This window comes from Hermetia illucens, chromosome 2 (assembly GCF_905115235.1).
Source record: "Hermetia illucens chromosome 2, iHerIll2.2.curated.20191125, whole genome shotgun sequence".
NCBI classification, from domain to species: Eukaryota; Metazoa; Arthropoda; class Insecta; order Diptera; family Stratiomyidae; genus Hermetia; species Hermetia illucens.
This window is the reverse complement of record NC_051850.1, coordinates 180,626,519-180,651,818: the sequence shown is the minus strand read 5'-3', so window position 1 is coordinate 180,651,818 and position 25,300 is coordinate 180,626,519. Positions and strand designations below refer to the sequence as shown.

Sequence of the window (25,300 nt, the reverse complement as noted above, 5' to 3'; positions counted from 1 at the left end):
CGGAGCTCATGGCATTCCCTTCGTAGTTTGGCAATTGCTGCCGTCCAATAATATGTAAAAGGCTTGTCACGGCTGGGGCCCTCCGGGGCATGAAAACCTGCACACGCTGCTGTCATCAGATTCATTCCTAAATTCACGACGGTGTCAGCTTCCACGCTACTACCCCCCGGAGCACCTTCCAGCGCACGCTACTTGCTCCAAGAGCTTCTTGATGTTCACCCTCGCGACATTCCACACGTAGGGGGAGCGTAGGGTTAAGTAGCTTTAACCACTTCCAATGCGATGTACTGGTTATCACTTGCCGAGAAATCTTGCAGGACTCGCAACCGTCTACCGATGATGCCAGAGATCCAAACGCTGAAGTGATATCAGGGGTGCTTCCTTCACAACCTATGTGCTGAAACGTTGGCGTGGATGCAGTTTATAAAACTACGAACCCGGTTCTTGACGCCATTTCCAGAATCCACTTCCCTCTGGAGTTTGACTGAGGCGTGCCTTATCTTAGGGCCCTAGCATTGAAGTCACCACCCTCCGCGCCCCATTTGGCGTCAGGTGATCGTCGTTTCTTGCCCATAGCCGTTCATTATCAAGCGATCCTCAACGATTACTTGTCTGGGCCCAAAACAAAAACTCCCGCAAGATGCATGGACTACAGAGGCGGCTAGACTTTGAAACCGTCCAACAACAGCTGGTTGACATTACACTTCTGGCATTTCCTCGGCCAGATCCACCCCCAGCTATGTTTGTCGATGCCTCAGACACAGCGGTAGATGCCACTCTTCACCAACGGGTGAACCAAACCTGGCAACCGTTGCGATTTTTTTCGAAACAACTCAACCCAGCTCAACGTAACTACAGCGCCTAGGATCGTGAGCTCCTCCTTGCGTACCACTCTATTAAATTTTTCCGATTTTCTGTTGAGAGCAAGCCCTTCACCGTGCTCACGGGTCAGAAGCCTCTTATGTTCGCGCTTAAACAAAAGCCTGATAAAGCGTCTCCTCGCCAACTTCGGCAACTGAGCTTCATCAGCCAGTTTTCTTCTGATACCCAACACGTGTCTGAAAAAGACAGTGTCGTTGCTGGCGTTTTGTCACGAATCTCGGAGGTTACAGTCCCCGACGCGGTCGCAATCGCCGAGGCGAGAAAGACGACGCAGAGCTTCATATTCCGAAGATAAACTCCAAATACTCTGTGTGACCTCAGACAAGTGACCCAGGCCATTGATTCCGGCCGATTTTCATTAGGAAACATTCCACGCTTTACACGATCTTGTGCACCTAGGCATCGGGACGAAGAACCGACTAGTCACCGAAGAGTACTTCTCACCGTCCATGAACAAGGACGTAAATTGTTGGGTTAGACAGCGCATCGCGTCCCAGAAGTGTAAAATCAGCAGGCACGTTAAAATGGAAGCAGGTGTATTCCCTCGTTCGACCAAGCGCTTCCACAATATCCACCACAACACCATCGACAAATTTACGCGGTGGTCTGAAGCAATACTTTGACTGACATTACGGCACAATCTTCTGTAAAGGCCCTCTGTCAAGCATGGGTCCTGCGCATTGATGTACCAGCCGTAATTATTACGGACCAGTGATTAAACTAGTCTCTTTTCTCGATGTTGAACAAACTCCTGGATTTTAAACGCCATAGGACCACGGCATGATATCTGTAGTCCAATGAGATGCTGAAGGCCGCCCCAATGGCTCGCGACGACCCGTCATGGTCGCGGCCTTTGCCTTTCGTCCACAGACACGGCCCATCGGGGGGAGTTCACGAATAGCCCCGCGAAGATGGTGTACAGGGGAGAATCTATGCCTCCCTGCCGACCGTGTGCTGGATATCAGAGGAGAGTTAAGTGACTCCTGCATGCTGCGTCTACTCGGGGACGCGATTCCGAAATTGCGGTCAACACCACCTACTCGACACTCCCAGGGACCTTGGGACATACTCGCAGGTGCTCGTTAGGGTAGACGCTCCTCAGAGGTCGCTGGGCCCACCATATGAAGGCCCTTTAAAGTCCTGAAGCGACAGAAGCACTCGCTCAAGTTCAATGTCCGTCTGTAGGCTTTCGTTGGGCAGGGATAACTTCAAAAAAGCGTCCGCGAAGCGTCAGGATCGCCCAGTAATCCTATTGACGGCATTGCGTCCCGGGCTCTTGTGCTGAACCTGCGCGTTTTCAGCTGCTTGCAGAGTTATGTGGTGGCCTATTAGAGGTAACAAACACCGACTCCATTACTGACGGTGAATATCCTTCCGCCGACGACGAGAACGGCACGTGGCACTTTTCCTTTCTTCTTTTTTCCAACCACTGGCGAGTGCAGTAGTCCTGCACCACTTTTGCATAAAACTCTGCCACTCGTTATTGAAAAGCAGTCATATGACATTTGCCAGTTGGTTTGTCGAATCTGTCGTGTCAACTCCTAGTTTGTTCAGCTAAACCACGAAAAGGGTTTGTAAAAATAACTTTTCACTCCCCGACCGTAAAGTGAAAGTGCTAAAAGTTTGTTCAAAAAACCAATGATAACACTTTTTGTACGATGACAGTTTAGAAACATTTTTGAGGGGGTACGGCCTGAGCAAATCATTCGTGCTTTCGCTGGCAAAATGTACGGTATATACTCCGACTGAAGGCAAAGCTTGGTGTCTTGAGATGATGCAGTCCTTTCCGCTACGAGTAGCACTGCTCAGTTGCGTAACCAGAGGGATTCCGATACAAGACGTATCTATCGGTTTCGATAGCTTTGGTTCCAAATGAAGGTTTAGCCATTGCCAACCAAACCCTCTTTGGATCTCGTTGGGCTGAAGAGTTGGGATCGTCCAAGAATGACTGCCGCTTCGATTTGCTGTTAGCCGGAGATGCTCCGAACGGTCCTTTCCCTTCAACTTTGACATCAACCCGTGAGCTGTTGGCTTAGAGGCTGTTTATTCGAAAAGGGTTTGTCTGAAAGCATTTTTCCCGGAAGAAGTTAGGGCTCGCATGTGTATTGCTTTAGCCGTTGTAAATGGTATTCCTGAAGGTTCGTGGCCCGGGGGCTGTTTTCTGCCCCGAGACACATTTTAGACGTTAGCCTCAGTTGGTTGCGTCGAATGGAGTCCGACGTCGGAAGTGGTGACATTAGGGGCCTGCCTCGGCTCATCCGTTAAGAGCTGGGTCCCAATTCGATTCGTTCTTGATTGCGACGGGATGCTCGAAAGGTAACACAGGGCGCTGAAGGCCGCTATAATGGCCAAAGATAACCTCTCTTTGTTGTAGGCCCTGCCACTCGTTTTTTGGCCTTCGAACAGCCAATCGCTAAGAGTTTGCTGCAAGTCCCGCGGAGCTGGTACACGGGGAGAATCTGAGACTCCCCAGCAACTCTGTTCTCAACATCAGCTCGGGACTCAATTGTACCAGTCTGTTCCGTCTGCTGAAGTATGCAATGCCAAAAATAGAGGCACCACAACCCGCAAACCACACAAAAACCGTGATTGACGGAAGGATCTCGAATCCTGTACGCACGTCCTCATTAGGACGGGCGCTCCCAGGAAGCCACTGCAGCTACCTTATAAGGGCCCCTTCGAAGTCCTCCAGCGAGGCCGGCATTATTATAGCCGTCAGGGGTACGACCAAACGGGTCTCTTTGGCTCAACTAAAGCCCTTCGTCCAGGAAGAAAACGCAACCAGGGCAAGAGGTGCGCGACGCGTCTGCTTTGACTTCCCGCAGCCAAGTTGAAGGAGCTCTGCGTCTAGTTCCTCATTGAAACCTCCTTTAGTTTCAGCTGGTGGAGGAGTGTTGTGGTGGAGTGAACAACTTGCCTGCCACCCCCGCACAAGTGCGAATTGAATTGGCCACAACATCGAAAAATAATTTTTGACAGTGAAAATTGTTTTTCGATGTCAGTTCGAGGCGTCACGAACCCGACGAGAGGAGTGACTCCTCACGGTCAATTAATTTAATAATATTTTAATTTATTAAAAATCCAATAAACTTTACCTAACAAAGTAATTTTAATTAAGTGGGAATTGTAAAATAAAGAAGGATAACTAAGAAAAGGGGTAGAAAAAGTGTGAGGATAAAGAGAATGCGCATTATTGAATGCATTATTTGGCTATATCGGCTTCTAGAAAAGGCGAATGGACTACCGATCCTATCGCTAATCTACGAACACTGCAACCTACTGACTTAAGGTGAGGCCTGATGGCTTGGGATATTGCAGTCCTTTCAGCAAGGAGGAGGGTCCTCCTAAACACTGCTCAGCATCGTAACTGGAGAGATTGGTGGACATGCATGACTCATCCGTCGGCTTCGTTATCCGTGGCTGCAAATCAAGACCTAACTAACCATTTTTAACGGACCCTTTTTTGCTGCTCTTTTCACTAAAGCGTTGAAATTGTCAGAAAACGGGTGCCTCTTCGATTTACTCTTAGCCGAAGATGTTCCGAATGATCCTTTTCCATCCACTTTGATATGACCTGAGGGCAGTTTGCCCAGAGGCTATTTATCCGAAACGGTTTGTCTGAACGCATTTTGCCCGAAGGAGTTGGGGATCATTTGTGGATTTCTTTAGTTGTTATAAATGGTACTCCAGAAGGTACTTGGCCCGGGAGCTGTTTTCTGCCCGAAGACAAACTTTAGACGTTAGCTTCAGTAGGTTGCGCCGAATAGAGTCCTAAGTCAGAAGGGCTAATATAAGGGGCCTGTCTCGGCTCATCCATTAAGAGCTGGGTCCCAATTCGATTCGTTCCTGATTGAGTGAGTGAAGATTCTGAGTTTGGATTTCGCCATTGATGAGCCCAGGGTTACCCCTCACTCACCGTCGGGTCCTCACGATCGGAATTAAATATTAATTTTTGTTTTGTACTATGTTTTAGTCTTATATTTTCAAATTTTTCATAGTTGGCTACCATAGTCTTTGTTCAACCAACCCCATGACAAGGTAGGCCATCATCGAGGGAGTAGCTCAAACGTCAAGCGACGTCCTTGAAAATTAAGCAGGAATGAAGACTTTTACTTTATTTTAGCTTAAAATTATCAATCTCGTTATCTATAGATTCAAGTAACTGAAATGTCGTGCAGCTATTTCTAGAACCTCATTAATGCGTTTAATTCCTTGCATAATATTCCCAACACCTGGACTTCCGTCGTGCATACCCAAAACTTCAATACAAAGAAAATGTGTAATCACGCAACCATAAATAGTACATTTTCCTTACGACACTGTTATATTTAGTACAGAGAGGAGAGAAAATTGAATTTTTCTTTTATTCAATGTCCTTGTTTTCCTGGGTAAATGTCAGATCTTGTAAAAAAACAGGGCAAGGACATAGCCAGTTGAAAGCGATTGTAGATAAATTATCTCTTCTTCCAAGTGTCAATATTTTGCCACCACTATATAATTTAACCCCCAGAGACGACCATTATCCTCGCAGTTTTAACATGACTACCGCACTAACTCTATCTTTTAATCCTCAAAAAGGGCCACCGAAAACTTCCCCAAAATCAAAGGGAAGAAAACTTCTCAAGTTTGAGGGTTAATAATCAAATACTGCAACAGTCTAATAAGTTTTCTCTTGTCGGTGTCAATAAGCTTCACACCAAAAACAAACTTCCTCCAATTTCCATCAAATATTCCGGTAGCTACCTAACCCATCAAGGACCCCAGGTCATTCGCTCGAAGCCCACCCTAATCCGAGCCTTACATCTGCCGATTCAAGTAAATGTTACCTTCAGTCGGTCTAATCCCTCTCATATTTCTGTGTCCTGAGCGAGATATGAAAATCAACGTGGGAATCCTCCGAAGCAAGTAGTCCTCGAATCAAATGTTTACAAAAATCAGAATCCACGTGACTGCCATGCGACGCATGCCTACTGTGTCCTTTGATTTTCGAGGGTACTCTCACGTACCCCACAATTTCCCCATAGCCAGGGGGGTGCACCTGAATTTCGAATGAATTTCCCTGGATGCCGGCGGAAAGGCAACGTAGCAAAAGCTCCCGGAAAATGCAAAAGTCATGCAGCTCGTCTGCATGACTGCGAAAGTTCCACCAAAAAGGATACACATTTCGTCGTAAGAATACATTTCGGAAACATTTTCGCCTGTTGTTTAGTGCCAACTCCTCCTTGCATAATGTCGTGTCCCTGTGCCACGGAGTCAGCCTAGAACGTTGGATACAGGCAACCTAACAGTCTGGTCTATAAAAGATAGGCTCGCATAGGCTAGTGTATTAGTGTATTTTGTTATCCTTTTTTCCGTGTGCCAGCTCCACTCTGCAAAAGGATAACTTTGATGCCATCGTTTTTGTTTCGTGACGGCCCAATGTTCGTCGTTTCGTCCGTATGTTTCGGAAAATTCAAGTAAATGTTTTCAGTTGTTTCTAAAAAGGCGCCGGAAATAGACGCGTTTTGTCGGTTAAAAGGACTAAGAAATATCTACATTTGTAACGGTAATTCAGATGTATCTTTTTTTTGGTTTGTTTTGAATTGTGTAGAAGATGGATATAGTATGGTAACATCATGTAACGGAATGCGATTTCGGGCGAAAAATTCGAGCCCTTCGGCGTAGTATCTAGAAGGATTCAGGATATAGATGTGCATATATTATGCATGTGCCGCAAAGTCAGTTAGACGTGAATGTGTTGGTTGAAGTTTCTGTGAATTGCTGATGTCCTGTGTATTAATTATTAATGCAAAAGATAAGAAAGATTCAAGATATATATCTGCTGTGATAGTTGGTGGAGGATGGCAAAAAGTTAAGTGACTCCTGTTCGTGTCAAGTTTGAGAAGTTAAGTGATTTGTTTGCTGATTACGGTTGAAATATGTATGGATCGTCGTAGGTCAGTGACAAGTTTGGTAAAATGAAAGTAAATGGTTTTAGATAGATTTTCCTTCAGTAGTTGAAGCTTATGCTTGGAACAATCAAGGATATTAGAATTGGTCCTGTGTAATGAACTGCTTCCCTAAGATTGTCACCCCAACTGAGTTAAGCATGAAAGGACTCAGAAAATAAATCTCTGGAAATTTTTTCGTTATTATTTTTGGACTGAATATCTTCTCACGTACTACATATGACACATTTAATAGAACTTAAGTACTTAGATTTAGAAGGACATGTTCAGGTTTCCCGAATCTGGAGGTATCCCCCCTGGTGTATCTCGTCAAATATCTGCACTTTTCTCGTAGTTTATGGTAAGAAGATTGTGGAGGTTTACAGTGTAAATTTTTACGTGCTACGGGGTTTTCTCTCCTTTCCTAAGTCACGTACATATAAGTTGGCATAGGTTTGAAGCTGGAAAACCTTGGGTTGGGCTTCATCAGCAGTTCAACAGTTACTCCGTACTGACTTTTATGGATCATTTTTATTTGGTAGTCTTTATGGAAAGGTCAGAGTTTCTCCTGGAACTTATCGCTTAGACATCTGTCGTTGATCTGCATAAATTTGGGCATATGTAATGCTATTAGACGAGGTTCTTAGGCATGTCTAAGAAAGTACCTCGACTGGGTGTCCTATAATCTCTTAACCTTCTCTTAAGCTTATATTCCTAAAGTTACGCAGAAATGTATTATGTGCATGAAAGGGATACTGAAAAATACTTCAAGAATATCAGATATTTGTAGATAATTTAGCTGAGAAAAGGACGATTCCAGAACTCGTTGCTTAACCAAGACTTTATTACTTTTTCCAAAATTTACTGTCAGTAAGAAGGCATTCCAGGGAATAATAAATTTTGGCAAAGCGTCAAATTTTGGTTTAGTAACTCAGACGTTCGTGTCATAGCTCATCCAAGCCTTGATTCAGAAATTATGCTGGAGGCTTGCTTAGCAGTATCATGTTTTTTTCTAAACATACACTGGTAATCAAGGAGTAAATTATTTCTGATTTGTGTCGCCCCTCTTATTTAAGAATAATCAAATTTCAGAATAAATATCATCCCAATTTTTGGAAGTAATGTGGTGCTTGTTTGCAAACATACGTCAAGTAGATAACCACTACACTAAGACAGGTCATACCAGTAAGAACGAAACTAAAGACAATCGTGATAGCTATCTGGGATGGTCTTTCTAGTAGCACCAACGCGAAGGTTGCACCTGATGAATGGAGCTGAACGAAGCTACCGCCTTGTTGTAAAAAAGTCCGGGGTACACGACCACAGCAGTACCTCGGGTTCGAATCTCCGTTCGTCATGGATGTTTGTATTCGTCTTTGTGGTAATACGGGCTAAGAATTTACACACCATTAATTTTGATGGTAATGACACTGAAGCCCTCCTTGTTGAAAAGTAGGCAAACAGCTTAATTCATTCATAGCCATCGCTTATAAATGTTTAAGCAATTTTTTTTTAACAAAACTTTTGGCAGAACTATTTTAAACTAGTTTTAATGGAAACTTGTCCTTTTCAACTAATTTTGGAAGATTGCATTCAGGCTCTTTCCTTTCTACATGAAATCATGTTTGTGGTGTTGGCATTGGTCAATGGTTTTTTCGTACCTGGTGGTCAAGCTTTTAGGATAGGACAAATTGAAACGTTCTTTCCAGTAATAGAAAAATAAGCGGAACAGCATAGTTGCGTCATTTTCATTGTCACATTGATGCTCAAAAAATACAGTGATCTTCTTCCACCCTTTCGTTCTGAATCTGGCCTTCGTTTCCAAAAAATATTGTCCAAATTGGATCGATCCTACGATCGCGACCTCGTGTTTGCAAATCTTAGAATCGCTTTACTGTCTGTGTTAACGGAACGCTACCAATCTCTGCGTGGTATCCCCCTTGACCACTTTCTTTGAACCTTTCCTTTCAATACATCTTCCTCTTTTTCTTCAGCCTTTGTCCCGTTCACAAGCGGGGTCGTCTCGTCGTGATCGGTTTTGCCATTTAGCTCTATCAAATGCCTGATCTGGATGCAATCTCGAAGTCATTCAGGTCACTACCGCTGACACTGAATGTGCCTGTTTCATGGGGATTGATCGTCAAAAACTCAGTTTTATTCAGACTAAATCTGAGACCGTGTTGCATAAGGCGATCATTCCATTTTTGGATAAGTTGCTCGAGACCATTTTTGCTATTAGAGTCCAGGAAAACATCATCTACATAAAGAAGTGTATAGGACGCTGGACGTTGGATGTCCCGAGTCGCGGCGTTCATAACAAGAACAAAGAGGAGTGATGAGAGGGCGCTTCTTTGATGAACACCAACAGAGCCACGAAGCGGTTTGGTATACCCCCATACTTCGAACTTTACTTTTTGGATAGTGGCATAACAATTGAACTCAGTTCTTCTGGCACTAAGTATTGTCGTAGAACATACCAGATGAGTTGGTATCGCACACGGTCAAACGCTTTCTCTAGATCAAGAAATGCAATATAGAGAGGACGATGCTTCTCACGGTGTTTCTCAGTCAGTCCGTCAGTAGTTTCGCTGTTCAGCTTGATTCACGGTTATTTCAACGTTTTGGCGAATACGGCTGTGAAGAATGGTTTCAAACAAGTCTTTATAGTATAGAAAAGTAATCGAATCGGAAGGTAACATTCTGCTGGACTACCTTTTTTTTCCATATTGCAACTTTGGTACCTTCTTGCCAGTCAGATGGTGTTCTACCTGATTAAAGAATTCACTAAGCCCTAGTGTAATGTCCCCGCTTTTTGCTTTCCAGGGCTCAGACGTGATGAAGTCAGGTCCTTTGCAAATTCACAATCGTAATTTTCGAAATTATCCATAACTAAATGAGTTTCATTCCAGTTAGGGAAAAAGAATTTTCTCGTTCATATAATCATAGATTTTGTGAATTATATAAGTCGGGCCGAAATCACGTGTTGGCCATCTGCGATGGTCTTGCTACACTAAGAACACCTATAAGGAGGCAGCACCTGAAGCGCGGAGGTGAATGAAGGTATCGCTTGTTTTAAAAAAATCCGAGCTACAGGACCAGCGCTGAGCGAGCGGGTTGAGCGCCAAGCTCTCTTTTTCGTTATCCTGGGTTCGAATCCCTGTTCGTCATGGATGTTTGTGTTCTTCTTTGCGGTGGTGTAGGCTTATAATTGTCTCTGAAGCACCGCCTGATTAAAAGTAGGTAACCAATATAAATTATTTATAACCACGGCTTATAAATATTTTAGCCACATTTTTCATATATTTTACAGAAACAACATTTTTTCGACGAACATTTTGGAACATCTACTTTCACTTAGTTTTAATGAGAACCTCTCCCTTTGAAGATGACATTGTCGCTCCGCGCTTGGTATATGAAGTCATGTTTGTGGTCTTTGCATTGGTCAATGATTTTTTTCGTAACTGGTGGTGAAGACATTCAAGATTAAAATGAAACGTTCTCTCCAGTAATATAAAAATATACAGAGCAGCATAGTTGCAGTTACTATGGCGTCGACTTCTCGGTAGCATTGCAATTCACTGCAATGATCCCATTGTCATATTGATCCTTAAAGAACTAATAACAATCTTCTTCTTCCATTAGTTTTTCCTCGGCCTTCGTCTCAAAGAAATATTTTCCCAACATCTGAGATATCGTAGATATTGTGCAACTCATAGTTGCACCATTCTTGTTCATCCCGAAAAAGACCTTATTTGGGCATCTGGCCCATATGCGGATGAAGTTCTCCATTCGAAATTGTGTCAGACAAGTGTATCACGATGGCATGCCACAGATAAGTCCTGACGTAGGTTTGGGGCTTTCGGCTAACAGTGGCGATCACTCTTCATCATAGGAATCTAGTTCCACCATTTTTCACCTAAGAGACAATTTATCTTATTCTTAAGGAGCATCCCTTGCCCTTCGATATGTCAACTAATTGCTTATCTTCCTATCATCCACAAGGTTCTCATTTCAGTTCTTTGCAGCACACCCATATAAAGCCCCAAAAAATATAATCGTCAACAACGGTGCAACAACCGGTGTCCAGTCTAGGCCTATGTTAATAAGGAACTCCAGACATCCCGGTTTTGCGCCAAGATCCACCAATTCGATATTCCTAAAAGCTGTCTAGCGTCCTGGCCCACGCCATGGTTCCATCTGAGACAGGATCTGCAACGTCATCCTCGCCCATATAGATTGAATAACCCGACCACCGTAACCTATTTAGCCTGATTTTATCCACAACCAGGCTTGTCAGGTCATGGTATCATAGATTTGATCAGTATATAAGCCAGGGAATCGTCATGTATTGGACCAACAATTTTTCAGAGAATTCTTCTTTCGAACGGGGCCTATCGCAATTTTTCTTGCTAAGAACCCATATAAGGACTGGTAAGATCATTGTCTCATTCAGGAAGAACTTTGACCCTATGGTGAGGCTTTTTGAGCGCAACAGTTGTTAGAAGCTATCGTGTAAGTCATCGTCGTCGCTGTTGTCGGTCGTGATTTTCAACCCTAGATAGGACAACTTATCAACGGTCGCAAAGTTGTAGTCTCTTATCTTTATTGTTCTCATTTGGCCAATGCGATTTTCTACGTTTTTATATTTGGTCATTAACGTTGCCACCATGTTCATCATCTTGTTTTCATTATTGTGCAACCTTTTTTTTCTTATGGAAGGTGGGATGGGGTTCGTCAGCAGCTCTATTTAAACACAGGGGATCTCTCTCCAGACAACATTGTGGAAGAGATGCTGAGGACTGCTGACAGGTAGAACCGTGTTGCGCATTACGTTCGGGTCCTTCTCGTTGCTAAGAAGATAGAATTCGACGGGTGGAGGAGCCGGATGGCAGGGGGTTCCTTGAACTGACAGTTCCCTTCCTCCTCTCCCCTCCCGTTGGTGAAAGAAATTCCCTGATTTGAAGGCTCCGCAAGGCGGGAGAGTTCGGGGACTAACCAGAAGTAATGTGACAAACGGTTCTAGGCTAGCTCTCTGACGATGGGGAGGTGTTTAGTTGGTAGTCCGACGACGTACCGAATCGGGGGTCCAACACTGTGTGCGTAAATGCATTCACCTACCCTACCCCAAAAAAAAAAATATTGTGCAACCTAAGATCACGCCCGGCCCGCTCGATCTGGATGAAAGTAGACTGTGCAGTTGTTCTTCCCACAGTTGATATTGTGGCCATTATGGATAGACTTGACGAGGCTGGTTCCTCTCGCACTTCAATCGGCACATTGAACTTTTTGATAGCTTTTTGGAGGGCTCGGCTAAAAAGAATGCATGATAGGCCATCCCCTTGTCTTAGACCATTGTTTATGTCGAATGGTCTCGAGAGCGATCCTGATCCGTATCTCTGGCCTTGGCCAGGGTCAAGCTAATCAGTGTTATCAGTACAGTTTTATATGATAGTCCAACTGATGGCCACATTGCAGCAGTGTTTCCATCGCCTGCCGTAGAGAGAAGATCTGATCTGTTGCTGATTTGCTTGGGATGAAGCCTCGTTGGTATGGGCGCCCATTTTTGTTCTGGGCGTATGGGGTCATTAACTCGCCGATATTTTCGTTGTTGAGCAGTTCATCAAAGTACTCAACCTATCGATCAAATATGGCCATTGGTCGGAAATCAGATTTCCCTCTTTGTCTCGGCAGGATGATCACCGAGGTGTATACAGTTTCATCCTGTTGATATGTTGATAAAACTTACGGACCAGGTGCGGTTCCTGCCTGTACTTTTCGAGTTCACAGATCTGTTGGTTCTTCCAGCGTTCCTTTTTCCACCTGTGAAGTCGCTTGCCCGCTCGACGGGGTTCGTGATAAGTCTCCGCGCATACCCGCGTTCTTTGGCAGAGCAGCATTGCCCGGTATGCGGCATTCTTCTGTTCTGTTGCTACCTTGCATTCGTCGGTGAATCAGCCTTTATGACCTTTTTTACGGCTGCGGCCAAGTATGTCTGTAAGTATATTAATGATAACGCTCTTCAGTTGATTGTAAAGATCATTAGTTGATGCTTCATCTCCAGGACATCTGTTAGCTGCGGTTGTTGTGGCATCCATTTCCCTCTTGTGGGGTATTATGGAGGCCTTTATTGTGAATGGCTTCAGTAGATGGTGTCCTAATTCGAACTCGGAGCACTGTGCCAACGAGATAATGTTCCGAGTCTATATTCGCCTCCCCCCATATGTTCTTACATTCATCAAGGCTGACAGGTGTTGACGTTCAACGAACAGGTCGTCAATTTGGTTGAAACTGGTACATTCTGGAAAGGTCCACGTATGTTTGTAGACCGCTTTCCGGATAAACCAGGTACTTCCAACAATCATTCCGTGCGATACTTCTAACTGAATAATTCGTAATCCGATACCATTGGAATCATTATGTAAGCTATGGAAGTCAACCTATAGCCTGAATATGGGTTATGGTATCTACTTGACTGTTGAAATTTCTAAGTATGATTTTGATATCATACTTAAGGCAGGCTTCGAGGATCTGCTCAACTACTTCGTAGAAGGTATCCTCCTCCGACTCTGCAGCTTCCCCTGAGGCTTGCCTTTCTAAATTTTCCCCGCACGCACAAAGAACATAGCCTTTCGTTCATGTTCCTAAGGCCGATAATATAAGGTTTCATTTTTTGGCTGACTAGGAAACCTCCTCCGAGCACATGGTTTACTGGATGGCCGCTATAACATATGGTGTAGTTGCTCTTCCCTAGGAGAACGGCCCTGGTCCGCATCTCTTGCAACGCTGTTGCATCAACCTTATATTGTGACAGGGCATGGGCTAGCTGCTGAACAGCATTCCGTCTGTAAAGGAAGCGCTGGTTCCTTAAGAAAATGCGCGAATCGCTATTCCATTATGGTTGCCGGGTTCATCTTTGTAAAATCCATCCTGTCCGACACTCCTTCCGGGGCTTCATAACCTTGATTTTCTGTATAGGTTTTCCAGCTCTAACCAACCCGCAACGTGGAGGACTAGTTGGCACAATTTGTCCCGTTTTGATGCGCGGAGGTCCGCCTTCATCCTTCTCCGTCTGCAATTTCTGATTAAGGTAGGACTCCTAGCGATCACAACGTGGTAGCGAAGATAGGATTTGGTAGTAATATAATACCGTTGCCATTGTTTTATAGAAGGAAGAGTTTATATTCCGAAAAGCCCAAATGGGACTCCTTACAAACCACGTTGCGAAAGTGATGGTTCTCAATATTTTACACTGCATTCTTTAAAGGATTTCGATGCCGAATGTGAGAACAAATCCCCAAAGTTGTGCACCCTAAGTCCAGATTGGCTTTACCGCTGCTTTATATGTCAGCACTTTGTACTCCACTTGGAAAATTAGGTACTTTCTACCTGCCAAAACACAGCTTTGCTCGGAAGCCAACCGATGAACGTGTTCAACTGTTCCATCCAATTGACAAGCGTAGGACCTTTGCCTTCTTTCAGGATAATCATTACTTCCGACAATTTTCAACATTTCGGAGAGTAAACAAGGCCCAAGACTTCGTTAAATATGTGTCAGTTGAATGATTGAAGATCTTGTCAGTTCTTGGTTTATTTTGTCCATAACAAGCTCGAAATCAGGACTCTTTTTGGCAAGAATCTTAAAACCACGGAAACTTTCAAACAAATCGGTTGGTGGGTTGGGTTGGTTGAAACACGCCAGTGTTGAGCAAAGATTGAACCTTTCTCGGCTGCCGTCCGACAATTGGATTAGTGGTTAGGGTTGAGCTTCTTCACCGCTCTCCTAAGGGAGTCTAATCAGGATTTGCTGTATTAAAGTTGGTTCACTGTCTGCCTGTTACATGCACTTTTCTTAGAAACGAGTGTACCGATTGACATGAAATTTGGTAGGAGGATGGGAACATACGTTGAATTACATTGCTGCACGTTAAACTTAAGGGGAAGTCCCAATATACCTAAAGGAGGGGAACAACATTTTTTTAACTGAATGTATTCATGTGGGGTATCATTGGAAAGGTCTCGATTAGTATATTTCAAAGCTGATATCAGCTTTCAAGGAGAGGAGTTCGGAAAACCAAAAGGGGATGAAAGTTCCAAGGACCCGTTTTTAGAGATTACCCTACCGAAAAATCTGGTAAAAATCATGGTACTACGCGCACATGGTGCCTAGGCCTCCGTTATGATATTTGTTCAAAAACAGTTAATAATATATATTTTTGCAGTATTAAAATTTACTATACTAAAATCCCGCGCGTTTGATCCACTTCTTTCACTTTCAAGTATGGTTTCCCGCGGTCAAAATCCTCCTCCTTGTTTGTCGACACAAAGAACAGCACAACTGTCAAATCATCCCCAATTCTCGCAAGTCCGAAATCAGAACCAAAAATGATCTCCTCTGTCCATCAGTTGTCTCTCGATCAGCCGGTCGCGCTAAACAATTCAGAGTGCAATGGGGGGGGGGGGGATGTAACAAATCAACTAATCAAGATATCATTATCGAGCTTCGAGTGCACTGACTAGCGTTTCTTATATGGGACTGAACGATTAATAATTTATCTTTTTTCAAGAAGATCTCTAGAAAGTTTTTAAGGACTACCATCTTCTTATATCAAAATATGGATTGTATGTACTCTGCAGGGAGCTTGTGTTATTAAGTACTTTTGCTTTCTTTCATATAGGGAGGTGCGGTTATATCTACGTGGGTAGTCGCTTTCAAATATTTCCCATCTGACATTTCAACACTACAATTTACTGACGATATAGGACGATATTGAAACTTTCTTGAGTAGAGTAGGCGTATATATACGTGGATGGTATAGGGGACTGGAAATTAGGATAATGAAGTTGTTATTGGAGATAACAAGTGATTTTCGAGCTCGTATTACGTTGACTGCTAAATGACACCACAAATTAACCATAGCATGTTGAATGTAGGCTACGACGCTGAATAATTCAATTAAAGTATCTGTCGATACCATTTCAATGAGGACATACATTTGTGAAATTACTCATCTTATTTTACGGAACTAGACGATGGAGGACTTTAAAGCCATTGGAGTCCACCCTCCCTCCATCTTATTTAAATTTAATTTTGTTCCTCTTTTTACAAAATCTCAACTCCACATTCAAAGCTATTCAGAATATTTCAGAATATTCCACTTGATGATTTGAAATCATCTTGCGGACCCATTGTATTTTTTGAGCTCCACTCTCTCCACAACGTATACTCATGGATTCATGGATTTTTCAGCTCTGAATTCAATGAAATATTCATAAGCAAAAAGTATTCATGCAAACACAATTGATTCTGCAAATATTTATTGCAAAAATTCGATCAGCTCAAGACAATGCTTCAGGACGTTGCGAGCAACTTCTGTCTGCGCCCCATCTCAATTAATTAGTGAATTATTAAATTTCCTCCGTAACACTATAAACCTCTGCCTGACTTGTCTTCGGCATCCAATATTATTTACATTAATTAAAATTTAAATTGGTTCTAGGTCGATTTTGAATGCTCTGCATCATAGTAGGATTTAACGTGGAAGAGTTCATAATATCCGACATCCGGTGTATGTCAGCAAGGACCGCGATAGCGGAGAAATTCTCTGGAGAAAGTAAAATACGAAGTTTGCCTGCCGTCAACCCGGAATGTATTAAGACGAGTATGGGTGAAATGGCTGAGCTCAGTATAGTGGTTATCAGAAGCTATCAAGCAAATCCCGCACAAGGAGATTGATTTCATTAGGAACGAGACTTTGTCGAAATGTTTAATTTATGAATTGCAACAATCTGCTTTAGATAAGTTTAAAGATTTCGGGCTTGGAGGAGTTTTAAGAGAGTGAGTAGGAGCTTGGGTCTGTAAAGGCCCACAATTCTTCTAAACACTAGGCGGAAAATTGCAATTAATTGAAAATCTAGTTGGAAAACAAGTAAATTTCAAAACCCTTATTCCTATTCCTATTGTCACGCTCTTGCTTTACATAGACTCATAACACTCGATTGCGTAGCACTAGACGTTCTATAACTTTAATGTAAAATAAGAAAAGCCGTTTTTCGCGACCTTTCTCATGATAAACTCAAGTATTTAACTGGCAACGCGCCGACGGTATACTCGAGAGCTTCTTGCCATCTCGACATCTCTTGCTTCGGTCTTCTGTCAAGCCGTCAGCTGTTTCCACGGCCGTTCAATGCGGTGGTAGAGGCAAATTCGCGGTGACGTTTAGGTTCGGGCCTCCGATGTGCCGCCATATTACTCCACCCCAGCTGAAATCAGACGGGTGCAGCGAAGCAAACCAGCCGCGTGGGGGTTGCCGGCGAATCTGACGTTTCGTGGGCGTTTTTTCGAAGAAGTCTTCGGCCTTGGCAAAGACATCTACTTCGGCCCGCCTCGGACGTCGCTTGAACGAGCTCACCTCGTTGCAAAACTCTAAAGAGGCCTTCGTATGTTGGTTACAGCAGCCTCCGAGGAGCGTCCACCTGAATGAGGACCCGTGAATATGTCTCGAGGTCCCTGCAGGTGTTGACCTCCCTTGGTGCGTGTCAGGAAGGTAGATTCACAGCTTCAAAACCGCATCCCTAAGAAAGACGCAGTATTACTGAGTCATCTAACCCTGTTCTGATATCCAGCACAGGGTCGGCGGGGAGGCGCAGATTCTCTCCGTACACGATCTCTGCGGGGTTCCTCTCGATGGGTTGTACGGGGGCTGAAGAGGATGAAAGGCAAGAACCGCAGATCGTCACGAGCCATTAAGGCGGCCTTCATCGTCCCGTGCCAAGATTCCAGTATACCATTCGACTGTGGATAGTATGCAGTGGTTCTATGCCATTTGAAGCCAAGGAGCTTTCCTACCTACGTAAAAAGAGTAGGTTCGAATTGCATTCACTGGTCCGTGGTGATGATGGCTGTAACACCACAGCACGGAATCTACTCTCGACAGAGGACCTCGGTGTCGATGATTATGAGGCAATACTTGAATCCGTGTGCGTGTCGCAAAGGGCCGATGATGTCAAGATCGATATTATGGAAGCCCTTGGTTGACCTAGGGAATACACCTACATCCTTTCGAACGTACTTGTAGAATACTATCCTGTAGAAGTATTTACCAGTGACTAACCGGTTCGTCGTCCCGATGTCTGAATACCCAAGATCGTGTATTGTTTTAAATACCTCCCTGCGAAAATTGGCTAGAATTAATGGTCTGGGCCCCTAATCTGAGGTTTCGCATATAGAAAATAGGAAACTACTTGAATTTTGTCTAAGAGCGAAAATAAGGGATTTGTGGTGCGTGAACATGGTGAACGGCCTGGGGAGAATCGAAAGTATTTTGTGGCGAAGTACGCGGCGAGTAACCCACGGCGAGTAAACGCTATAGTTGCGTAGGACTTTTTTGAAAATTAGCTCAACGGTTGCCAGATTTGATTCACCCGTTGGTAAAGACCGGCGCCTATGCTGTATCTGGGGCATTGACAAACACAATTAAAGGTACATTTGGCTGAGGAAATGCCAGCGGTGTTGCATCAACAAGTTGTTGTTTGACCAACTCAAACGCATGGACGGCCTCAGCAGACCATGCAACCTCGCGGTAGTCTTTAGTTTTGGGCCCGGACAAGTAGACGTTCAGGATTAATTGGTGATGAGTGGCCTTGGGCAAGAAACGACGATAGAAGTTTAACATATCCAAGAAACTTCGCAGATCCTTTACCGTGTTTGATAGTGAAAACCTCTTTGTTGTCTCAACCTTGTCTGGGTCAGGTTGGATACCGTCAGGGGTTATAAAGTGGCCGAGAAATTTTACCTGTCTCTGGAGGAATCTGCGTTTTCTCAAGGTGCAGTCTCAAGGAGACGTTGAATAATGCACTGGAGATTTTCCAAGTGCTCAGATTCTGAAGAGGAAGCGACCAAAATATCATCCATGTAGACGAAACAAAAGTTCAAATTTCGTAAGACGAAGTGGATGAATCTCTGGAAGGTCTGCGCCGCGTTGCGTAAGCCGAAAGTCATCCTAATGACCTCGAAGAGTCCGAAAGATGTGCAGATAGCCGTTTTCGGAGTGTCTGCGGGAGCGACAGGAATTTTGGTGGTACGCCTTGGCTAGATCCAAGGTCGTAAAAACACGACAGTACGTAAGCGCTGGCTCAAAGTCATGGATGAGTGGAATGGGATATCGGTTTGGAACTCTCTGAGCGTTCAGATGCCTATAATCTCCTAGTGATCGCCATTCGCCGTTTCGCCTAGGGACCAAATTAAGTCGTGAAAAGCAATAGCTATTGGATGGTCTGAAGATACCCCGTTTTATCTAATCTTCAGACTATTTCTTTGCAACAGCAAGATTTTGGGGTCAAAGTGGACACACTTTTAAGAAGATTGGAGAGCCGGTAGTGTTGATCTGGTGCTGCACATCATGCTTAACTACTTTCCGTAGTAATGTTGCTATATTTTCTGAGGAGTGCGATGGTCAGTAAGGCCCTTGAAAATTATCGAAAGAGTTTCATTTTGGCACGTGGTAATTTTCCCTGACGTCTGTGATGTCAAAGCCTTGTTCTGGCAGTCCACCATCAGCCTATAGTGGCACAGGAAGTCTGCGCCTAATATGGGAATGCTAACATCCGCCAGAAAGAAACGTCACGAAAACGTTCGACACAGTATGAGATTCACGTCCACCTGCCTAAAGGCTTAGGTGCGGATGGGAGAAGAGTTCGCGGCGGCTAGTCGTAGGTTTTGCGGATTTAGGGTCTTCGGACGGAATACAGGAAGAACCGACACATCAGCGCCCGTTTGGACTAGGAAGCGATGTCAGCTTAGGGGGTTGAAAATTGTAAAGCGACGTGGTACTGCGTTTTGGGTAGCTGTAGCCGAATTACCCAGCAAGCCTAGTTTTCATTGCGTGAAACGTGCATCCGGTGGTACATTTAGTCACTTGAGCTCCGTACTTACGATAACACCAAGAAATTGTCGAGGCCGATGTGGGTCCTGGCGATACACCTCGTACACTTTGTCGGCCGTAGCGGACAACACTTCTAGCGATGCCGAATCCGCGCAGACCAAGATGGGGCGAGTGCTCTGCGGGTGTCGTTGCAGCCAGAGAGACTTTAGTGGCTTAGAGTCGGCCTTATTTCCACCTAGCTGCTTCCTTTCTTGTAGTAAATGACTGGGGGAAGGTCACCTAGCGTCAGCTCATTCAGCAAGTGATTAAACTTTGCTTGCTCACTCACTGAAAGGTGCCGAATTAGCTGCTCCTTCAAGCGAAGGTACCTGTACTCGTCCAATATGTCTATAACGAGTCCAGTTGTCGCCTCGTCGAGACAAATGAGTGCTTGTCTGAACCTGGTGGCGTGCACCATGATGCCTACCAGCGCAAATGGTGCCTCCACTTGTCGGAATCGCGCAGCCGAATTGCGTCGCCAAAAGGGAGGCACTCTAACCGGGAGTGCCGTCAGCGGGAAGTTGGGTATCTGACTCCCCCCGTGCCGACGGTCTACTCGGGAGTTTCTTGTCATCTTGACATTTCTCGCTTCGGTCCTCTGTCAGACAGTCCGCTGTTACCCCGCGGAATATTCCAGAAAGGCATGGAAACACTTTTCTAGAAAACAACTTTACGCCTTTGACAAGATCTCCTTACTGGCATTGGAGTCTCCTGTTAACAATTATCCTAACTAAATATTCGGCCCACTGTTATACAATTATTGCTAATTGTCATTACTACGATTTAAATCGACGTCACACATATTTTCCCCAAAGTAGTTTTCGTCACACTATTGGCGATACTAAAGAGACTTCTGGAAGTGGGCTGAGCAGACGTTTATGCGGCAAACGTGTCCTGGCATAAACTGGAGACTCACTGAGAAGTGGTCTCGGCGGATACGTTCGGATAAGTTTAACAGCCCTAACTTGGTGGGTGCGAATCCCACTGTCTTCTGCAACTAAGCGCAATAACCACTTTCTAGGATTTCCAGCTTTATTGAGTCAAAAAATTGTTTGAATCATCTGGGGATGATCATACATTTGTCTTAGCCCCTTCAAGAAGTCAGGAGTCAACTTGATTAGTATATTTTTCAGGTTAGCGAACAAACTTCATTCTATAAGAAATTGATGTCAGAAGACATTTTCTTGGACAGTTTCCATTTAATTATGAAAATCTAATAAATAACTGAAGGGTTAATCGATAATGCACTTGGTTCAATGTCGATAACACTGCAACCCCCAAAAACGAATCAATGCACTACTATGAATCAAATTCATTAGAATTTTCAGATAAATATTTTCATTGGAATGTCTATTCTCTGCCAATTTATCGTGTTGAACTGCAATGTAGTTCGATAGTATTCAATTCATTTCAATTTAATTGTGATCGTTTCCAATCTAGAATGGAAACTGATTTTGTTTGACTATCAAATGTTGGCTGCAACCAAGTGAAATTTTCAAAGGATTCGGGCCAATAACATTCTGAGAAAATGGGGGTAATTGGTATGTTGATGAATGACCCTAGGTTAAAATTTAATTATGTGATTAACTTTCCATTGAACTGGTGCTCTCTGGAATTCGAAAGGGATGTTAGTTTATTCTGATGACGGTATTGAAGTATCGATTATTCTATCTTTTCCTAGTACAGATCAGACCAAGCAGATATAACTTACCCGGAGGAAGAATGACTCTACAAAGCCTCACCCTTGTGGCCTGGACTACGGAGTAGATTCCCATTGTTTAACCTGTCAGAGCTAAGCTATAATTTCCTTTTAGATCTCGGCTCCACTCATTAAACAAAGCAGCATAGACTGCTAGCGTTAGGTAGATGGATAGAGCTGCACATTCTGCTGCAAAACTTCAACTTCGCTGTGGTCTGCAACATTTCCACTGCTAATAATCCAAGTATATGAAGTTGTCCATGCAATGCTGAATATATGATAAGAGTGTACAAAACCTTTAAGAAATTGCAAGGCTGTCACCTCCGATAATTATTTAAAAAGGAAGCTTCGCAACTTGATTCTTCTGACTAAGCAAGTTGAAAAAATGTAATAATAAGCTGGGAATAGAAAGAATGACCATTCAATTATACCATGCCCAACCCCGAGAACAAAGCCATTCCAAAACTGAGAAAAATGGCGAATTTGGTCATCCAAGTTCACGATCTTACAAGCGCAGCTCCATTGAAGTGTCCCTTTGTCATACACGTGCGCGGCTCCATCCAAACCAAGGTCGGGAATGTCAAGGGACCGCGTCAAAAATCTGAGAAACTAAAACGAGAGTATCGCAATAGTTGGGAATTCTTTTCTTTTGGACTAGGGTAGGTGAATGCGTTCACACGTAGAGTGTTGGATTCCCACAACAGTACGCCGTTGGACTAAAAGCTAAACACCTCCCATATTACTTCAGCAAGCCCTCCCGCTCTCCCAGCTTTGGGAGCCTTCAATTCGCAAATTCTTTTCACAAACTTCGCAATAAAAAGAGCCCAAACATAATGCGCAAGTTGACTACATCTGCCAGCGCTCCTCAGCATCTCTCTCACAATGTTGTCTGTATAAAACTGCTGATGAAACCGTTCCACCGTTCACAAGGGAAAAAGGTGTACTCACCGTCGTTAACCACACCATTGCTGAAAATACTATCAGGAGACAATGCCTCCCAATCCTATACAGTTAGGAATGAAAACTTCCAGATCCACTTTGAAGTTGGATAAGGAAATAATCAACTTCACCATGCTTTCGGTTCAGCCACAGATCTAAATTGTCGATAGTCCGCGCAGTCCATCTGTCTCCTGGCTCGTTTTGCCAAGAGAGTTGCCACACGGTAAGTATGCGTTGACGTTTTCCACGTGCAACCATCTCCCTTAAATATTCGCCATTGTGGCTGTAGATAGCTTTATGTTCGTTCCCAAGGAGGACATCGGAAATCACACCCACGATCGCCATCACGGCCAGTTTTAAGAGAGTGCGGTAAGCAGACGTATCTACGTTAGAGCAAGGCACTTACGACGCACCTCCGTGCCAAGGGTATCAGCCCATACTTCCGAGCAGAACGGACTGCGTTGTTACCATAAGGTGACGCCTCCTGGTAGCTAATGGGCCCGCAACATTCGCAATAGCCGACTCAAAGCCGAGACTCTAGCTGCAGCCGTATCCGCTGCTACTTTGAATTGCACAAAGAAACTCACCTTCGGGTCGAGCATTAAACCAAGGTATTTAGCAGCTAGTTTTGACTATGTAGTCAACTCGCCGATCGACATGGGACGCAGGGTTGGGATTCTCTTTCTGGTCAAGATGATTACTTCGGTTTTTTCCAAGACAAGGCTGAAACTATGAGCGTCAAAATGCCAAGTCTATTTTACGCCTGTTCAACAGTTCGTCCAACAACATTTTCCGCGACTTCGTCTGCTTAACGGACCAGGAGCGACTCTTCTGGCATGTAGAGCAGACTATCGTAGAAAGTGTTCCAGTAGTCCGGCCCTATGATGGATTCCTGTGCTACTGCCGACGTGATCTTTATCCTGTAAAGTCTCATCGAGCAGGGAGCTGCCTTTCAGATAATCCCTCAATATCCGCAAGAGCTAACTCGGCACGTAGAGTGAGGATTCTGGACATATGTGCCCATCTTGCGGAATTAAAGGCATTTCTGACATCAAGCGGTTTGACGAGCATTAATCGTCAAGATCGACTTGACGAACCCTACCTACTGTGAACCTGAACTACTTTGAAGATAAGTCTTCGGGATCACTTTAGCGAGTCTACTCCTGATGAGTTCTTCGAGCACTTTATCGCAGTGTCAAGCATGTACACCGGCCTCCTTTGTCTTTGTTGAGTAGCGCGAGTCTCACCATTTTCCACCGATAGGGAGAAATGCCCTCCTTGAGAAAAGCGTTGAACGCCTCGAGCAGCAATTCTGGCCATTGTCGGAACACTTCCTCCGGGATACCATCAGGATCTGAGGCCTTCCTATTTTTCATGGAGAGACCTACTTCTTTCTATTTCTTTCTATTTCGTTGACTAAATTCTACCAGAGACGCTGCTTTTATTTACTGCACTGCGATATCTTCTTCTGTTGATCTATATTTTCCGTTGACGGTGTATTCCTCCTCTGCATGTAAACGTGGTGCCAAATGGCAGAGCTTATAACATTCTTTCCGTAGGTCGGCAAATTCTGCCATTCACCAGCACATAGCGACATGGAAGCCACACGCTATCCTTATCAAGTTCATCACTGAGTTTACGACAGTGTCAGCTGCAACACTACGAATCCCGAAGCGCCCTCCAAAGCGACTCTGCCTGTTCCGGATTGGTATACGCCCGCAAGCAGCATCGAACACTTCAGGACGCGATGTGATGCTGATCACTTGCCGAGAAATCTTTTAGGACTCGCTGATGGTGCCTGAGATTTCGCTGCAAAAGTTATGTCAAAAATGCGGGAAATTGGAGAATAAGAAAATGTCCCCACCGCGCACATGGACCTGTATGACGTGCGTTGCAATCGAGGAGAGATGATAAACAGTGGATCACTCCTCTTGCCTCTGGTGCCTTTTCTGCTGGAGGTAACACTGAGGCGCGGCCTTTAGTCTTCCATTCCTATTTTGATATCTTCCGGCCATTATAATTAACGGTGCCCCTTGTGTAATGCAGTTCTAAGGGGTGTTTGGAGGAAAAGACTCGGTGCTATTCTTCTAAGAGCTTTTGGACTGATGCTATACGAGCAATCAGATTGCCGACTTCACGACCAGCAGTAGATTTAGGAGTTGTCTTCTGGATGTGCATAACAAGGGAGGCGCTGACATCGACCTCAAAAGAGACCACCATTTGATGGTTGCTTATGTTCGATTTCTGTTGCATCCACCACTTTTTGCAGGGTTGGGGAGCTGTAACCTCCTAATTTCAACATTCACCGACCGCGGCGAATAATAGTGCTCAAACTCCACTACTGAGCGGAATCCCGAGAAGCTCAACGTAGTGTACGCCGTGATAAGATTTGATTAGCCCTAGACACCTTTTGAACTGGGTAGAAGCAGTTATTGTCCTACCCAGGAAAGTGATTTCCTTATTTTGTCTAAGCAGGGTTCGATTGACCAAAATGTGACATGTTGCGATTCTGTTTTTTTTTGAAAGTCATTACGCTGGACTTGCCAAGATTAACCGTAAGCTAATCGCACGACATTCGTTAAGGACGATGTTGACTTGGTCCTGTATAAATTGAATAGTATTGGGCTCAGAACGCTTCGCTGGGGTAAGCCGTTCTAACTGTTTCAGACCATTCGTCCGGTCAGGTCAGGTGCTTCGCTTCAAGAAACTTCAACACCCACTTGTGGATTTTAGGTGGGATTTAGTCTCATAGGCCTTGCTGATGTCCAATATAACAGCCTTCACTATTTTTCCTTGACTCTTAGCGATGGACATCTGAAGCAGAAACTCATTTATGCACGATATTTTCGATCTATCTTTTCTGCAGACAACATTCGGGTCGACCGTGACCAGCCCCGAGAGCAAAACCATACCAAAACTGAGAAAACCTGCGA

General features: G+C 44.3%; 1 protein-coding gene across 1 annotated transcript in view; it reads left to right on the top strand.

Annotated features, from left to right (window-relative positions):
• The first annotated feature begins 6,162 nt into the window (after nucleotides 1–6,162).
• The window catches only part of LOC119648962 (lachesin), a 220,066-nt gene continuing 200,928 nt past the window's right edge, over nucleotides 6,163–25,300 (top strand). Inside the window, exon 1 of the mRNA XM_038050882.1 lies at nucleotides 6,163–6,818. The gene's annotated coding sequence lies outside the window, so the exon portion shown is untranslated. The remainder of the gene's footprint in view (nucleotides 6,819–25,300) is intronic.